Genomic DNA, 6,186 nt, shown 5'->3' on the forward strand with positions numbered 1-6,186 from the left:
CCAGAAGGCCAAAGGTGTTCTGTCAGGTAGATGTCTGGAATCTGTGCAGGCCAGTCAAGTTCTTCCACACCAAACTCACTCATCCATGTCTCAATGTGTCTTGCTTTGTGCCCTGGTGCCCAGTCATGTTGGAACAGGAGAGGGCCATCCCCAAACTGTTCCCACAAAGTTAAGAGCATGAAATTGTCTTGGTGTCTTGAAGCATTAAGAGTTCCTTTCACTGGAACTAAGGAGCTGAAATCAACTCCTGAAAAACAACCCCTACCAAGCTTTATACTTGGTATAATGAAGTGAAACGAGTACCGTTCTCCTGGCAACCACCAAACCAGACACCTGACTCTGTGGGATTTCCAGATGGAGAAGTGTGATTCATCAATCTAGAGAACTCTCCTCCACTGCTATATAGTCCAGTGGTGGCGTGTTTTTCTCAATAAATGCTTTGCATTGCACCCTTGGCTATTTAAAGCTCGGATGCAGTTGCTCAGCCATGGAAACCCATTCCACGAAGCTCTCTACACACAGTTCTTGAGCTAATTGGCCACATGAAGTTTGGAGCTCTGTAGCGACTGACTCTGTAGAAAGAATCTGTGCACATCAGCATCTGCTGACCCAGATCTGCAATTTACATGCCCTAAAACTTAATGGCTGAGTTGCTGTCTTTTCCAGTTGTTTGTACTTTGTTATAATACTACTAACAGTTTACTGTGTAATATTTAATAGTGAGGAAATTTCACGACTGTACATCTGTTTGAAAGCCCCCACCTGAATTGTTTTCTGTTCTCTCTACATGTCATGCTTTTGGCTTTTATGCTCTCTAAGCCATTGGTGGAGTTCTGAGGAGGTTTCTTTGTCTTCAGTTGTGCTTCTCAAATCTTTTCCTCTTTAACTCATCCACCTGTGGATATTTAAGGCCTGATTGTGCAGCAGTTATTTGAACAATATTACTCAGCATGATGAACATTATGCACTCTGGCTTCTCACCCTGTGTGAATAGTTCCTCAGCTAACTATGAGTTTTTTGGTTTGTTTTCTGCTTTTTAGTTCTCAGTCCATAACCTGTTAAAGAAACTTTGTTCCCACTCTGTCTTCTCTGGAAACACTGGTGCACAACACCAGCCACTCACCTCTGAAAAGAATCCTGCAAAGAGACGGACTTACCTGCAACTCACCTGCCTGCCCACAGTCCGCTCTCTAGGAACATGCCCTCCTCATCTCAGATCCCTCCAGAGCTTATTTTCTGTAATCCCTCAAGTAATAAAATCTGCTCACAATAGATTAGAGGTCTTTCAGTAAACTATGTTCAATTTGTAAATAAACATTTTAAACTTGGTGAGAGTGCCAAAAATGGTAAATGTGTTGGTTCTTAGATTGTGTTTTTCTACTCTACCTAAGCACTCAAAGTGCTTTATACAACATTCACCCAAACCCTTTTTTTGGACACGTAAATGTTTTTTTTTACCTAACATTTATACATTTATGCTGAATGTATAAGAGAGCAACTTGGTGTTCAGCATCTTGCCCAAGGATACTTTGGCATACAGACTGGAGAGCCAGGGATTGAACCACCGACCTTCCACTTATAAGGCTACCTACGCCTGAGCTACAACCACTCTAGCAAAACATGACACCATCAGCTAGCTCGCTGACCAGCTTTCTGCATGTGCTTCATTTCATGCAATTACCTCAAGGTACATATACAGTGATTTCTACCAAGTTGCGTTAAGAAAATAAATGAACCTGTACAACAAAGCATGATTTTTGTTTTACTCTAAAAGATGCATGTTGTACAATCTTCAGTTCTAGAAATGATTAAAACTATTACATGTTGCTTTGACATTCATGTGCATGAGGAATGAATCTGATTTGCATCTCTACATTCAGCAGCATTAAAAATGTTCTTGAGCCAACATTAGGCCCATGCACAGACTCAGCTGAGACAAAATCAAAGTAAGAAAGGAGATTTCATAAAAAAGAAAAGAGAACATTAAAAAATAAGGCTAAAAATATACGATATTTTATCACCCACTGACATAGAGCTGACCAACAGGTTTGGACTACATGCCTGAAGTTCAACGCTTCATCAGCATTAACTGCGTAATGTTATATATAGTCATGAATCAGTTACAGCGATTTTCCTTGGCTACATTTTAGCTGAAAATACTGTTGGTTTTACTGCAGTAGAATGAATGTTACCTTCAGGACTTGTGCTTCTAATGGACTATTAATCCACTCTTGCTAAATTCAATATGGTTGACATATTATCTTAATTTCAAGCTGATTTCCTCTGTTTACTGTAACTGTTTTCCAGTCTGACCCCAAGTTCAAACCCCCAAATATTAATTTTACTGCCACAGAGACATTTTTTGCTGACAAACTAGTTGTTAACCCTCAGAGTTTTACCAGTCAATCTATGTCCCTGCCCTAACCTATCATCATGAGCTTTGGGTAGGGACTGAAAGAATGAGATATAAGTGGTGGAAATGAGCTTTCTCCAAAAGATGGCTGGCCTCTCCCTTAGCAATACGGTGAGGAGTCCAGTCATTTGAGAGGGGCTCGAATGATTAAGAAGAGCAGCTACTCCTACACATCGAAAGGAGCCAGTTGAGGGGGTTTGGCCATCAGACTAGGCTGACTCCTGGGTGAACTGTTCTGGGCATGTCCTACCAGGACATGCTGGAGAGATTATATCTCTTTCAGCTGGCTGAGAATGCATCAGTGTTCCTCCAGATATGCTGGAGGAGGTGACCGAGGAGAGGAAGGTCTAGGCTTTTTTGCAACCCAGTCCCAAAAATGGAAGTCTGAGTGGGTGTTTTTAAAGAATAGGTTACCAATATTGGAAAGACAAATATTTTTTGCCAGACTTTTTCTTTGCTGTTTTAAAATGCTCACATTTTCCAGTTGTGACAAATGTTCTTTTGTTTATCCATAAAACAAAATTTTTTCCCCCAAATACATGTTCACAGGCTCCTGCAGTTTCCACTTGATTTGACTTGCCAGGAGGAATATTTTTAAGGCAGCCCTTAATTCTAGACCTGGGTGATACAGTGGTGTGAAAAGGTGTTTAGCCCATTCCTGATTTGCATATTTGTCACATTTACATCAGGTAATGTTCAAATGTTGGTTCATGGTTTTCTTCCATTTTTGATCTACTGCAGAATATTTTTAAGGCAGTTATCTGCTATAAAAAGCCAGGACAGGAAAATCTCCTCAGTTACTTTGACACAAATGCATCTGCTGTGATGCTTAAACCTCTGATGAAGTCTCACAAGTGTCATCTTTGTTTTTATAACCAACATAGATATAAAAATATGGATATATACTGATAAATGATCATTATTATAATATTTCTGGCTGTCTGAGTCAAAATTTAATCGAATCAAATCGGGACGTTGTGAATCTCAATCGAATCGATTATAGAAATCAGTGACGATACCCAGCCCTAAACATCCTGCCAACAGTGGTGGTGGTAGTGTGATGGTCTGGGGCTGTTAAGCTGCCTATGGACCTGGAAGACATGCTGTGGTAAACTGAACCATGAATTCTGGTATCTACTAAAACATCCCGAAGAAGAACGTCTGGCCACCTGTTCATGACCTCAAACTGAAGCTTGATGAAGACTCTGGGGTGGCCTAGTCAAAGTCCTGACCCGAATCCTATTGAAATGCCGTGGCATGACCTTTAAAAAGCGGATAATGCTCGAAAACCCTCTAATGTGGCTGAATTACAACAATTCTGCAGAGATGAGTGAGCCAAAATTCCTCCAGAGTGCTGTAAAAGACTCATAGCCAGTTATTCCAAACGCTTGATTGCAGTTGTTGCTGCTAAGGGTGGCCACACAAGTTATTAGGTTTAGGGGGCAATCACTTTTTTACACAGGGCCATATAGGTTTGGATTTGTTTCCCCTTAACAACAAACACCTTCATTTAGAAACTGCATTTTCTTTTTATTTGTGTTATCTTTGTCTAATATTTGAATTTGGATAATGATCTGAAACATTTAAGTGTGACAAACATGCAAAAAATAGGAAATCACTTTTTCACACCACTGTATGAAGTGGTGATGTTTGGCATATCGTTTCCTCTCTCAGTAAAAGGAAGTAAAAACTAAAGAGTTTAAGATACATCACACTCCTCTTTTGAAGCATCTCACTCTGTCTGCTGAAGGCTATGGTTATCTCTTACCTCTCATTTGGCAGACAGCTAGTGTTGCTCCCTCAGCTTGCTTATTAAGTGCAGTGTGGTACAGCATTATCTTGATAAATGTTCCTCTTATGGCACGGGATAGGCTGATGAATCAGACAGCATTGGGCTGTATATGGCCAGTTCTTCTCACTGTCACAGTGTGATAGCAGACTGTGAGGTGGTAATGATCCACTGACAAGCTGAGGGGGAGGTCTGACAGGTTATTCCAGGCGCTATCAATCCACTGAAATGTAGCAGCGATGCAGAATATGAATAACTTGGGAATGTGCACACGAGGTTTACCCTCAGATATTAAACAGTAAGTGGTTCACCTACCAGTATTGAACAACTGCTGGGGGATCCCAGGGAGACATTATTGCTTCATTTTATTTAACACATCTTATTTTTGGGAGTTTAATTCCACCTTCCCTGTGTGAAATTTTCTAAGTCAAATATCATTTGGGAATATAAAAAGGGAAGTTACTCCTTAAAGAGCCAAAAGTTTTGCAGCTGAACTTCAGTGTCACGAGAAGTTCAATTTAACCCGACTCTGAAATGTCACCTGAAGACATCTTTAAAGGGTAAAAAAAAAATAGAATAAAAACCACAAGGATGTCATCACAATCATCTCAAATCTGACCTGAGATGACACGATCTGGATAGAGGATTGGAGTTTGTTGGATGAGGATGCTAAAGATTTCTGACTGTATCTCCTTGTGAGGTTACACAATATTTCACAAGAAAGATGACAAACTTAAAGAAACTTTATTACAGGGTCTTGCAGCACAGCTGAGACTGTCTACCTAGGTCTCAGCTTTGCAGCAGAAAGTTGGTTTAAGAGTTACGCATAACATGCTAAGCGTTTTGTTCTTAACCGACACATTAACCACAAAGCCTCCTACTGCTCAGGACCCATCAGGCTCATTCTGGGCAGCTTGCTTATGACCTCCTTCCCCAGGCCTTGCTCCGTTCAAGGTGAGGTTTCTGATTACTTTCCTTTTTTCCTACTTTGGGACAGGACTAACAGAACATCTCGGATCCAAGGAGCAAAAATAAGCTTGCTCCAAATGTTGTCTTCTGGGGTCATGTTTAGAGATAACGGGTGGGCTCGGAGTAGAGCCGCTGCACTAAATTTAGTCTGCTGTGGAGGTTTGGGTAACCGACTAGGATGACTCCTCAGAGACGAGGTGCGTTGAGGGTGTCCGATTGGTCGGCAGATTCTAGGACACACTGGGGAGATTATGTCTCTCAGCTCTGCATTTCTGTGAAAGAGCTGGAGTCAATTGCTGGAAGAAGGGGGGTCTGGGTGTCTTTGCTTAGACTGCTGCCCATACAAACTGGAACTATAGAAGAGGCAGAAAATGCATCCAACCACAGCTTCCTCCCACAGCCCAATAGCATGCATGTTAGGTTAACTGGTGACTCCAAATTGGCCATAGGTGTTTGAATGGTTGTCTCTCCGTGTTAGCCCTGTCCTGAGTGTAACTGCTGCCGACTCTTTGACAGCAGGCTCAATCTCCACCACAACCCTAGTTGTCTTTCAGGTTTTCATCACACTGTTTTTGGACCATTTAACCAGCACAAAAATGGATGTGATACAACAGATAAATACAGGGAATATATTAATACTATCCAGTATATTTGTGTCTGATCCCCATCATCTTTAAATCAGCCAACGAGTGACATTGCTAATGCCGTGAGGATCCAGTTTACATAACCTACCTCAAAATTAAAGGTGACATTTTTATCATACAGGATGAGTATTTCTTATTTCTTTCCAGCATCCAGCAGATAGCCTCTCCAGTGCACCACTGCTCTGATGGACTTGGAGCCTTCCAAAACACCAGCTGTGCAATCCTCCTATCAAACCTTCAGCTCTTGCCTTTATCTTCTTTGCGAGGCACATTTTTTAATCATAAACCTGACCTCACAAATCCGTTTGTAGTTTTGTAACGCGGGGCGTGCTCTCCACATACACCGCTAATCCCTGGATCCTCTGAGTAGG

The sequence above is a fragment of the Perissodus microlepis genome, chromosome 3 (assembly GCF_051167445.1).
Source record: "Perissodus microlepis isolate ML-2025 ecotype Zambia chromosome 3, ASM5116744v1, whole genome shotgun sequence".
Lineage (NCBI taxonomy): Eukaryota > Metazoa > Chordata > Actinopteri > Cichliformes > Cichlidae > Perissodus > Perissodus microlepis.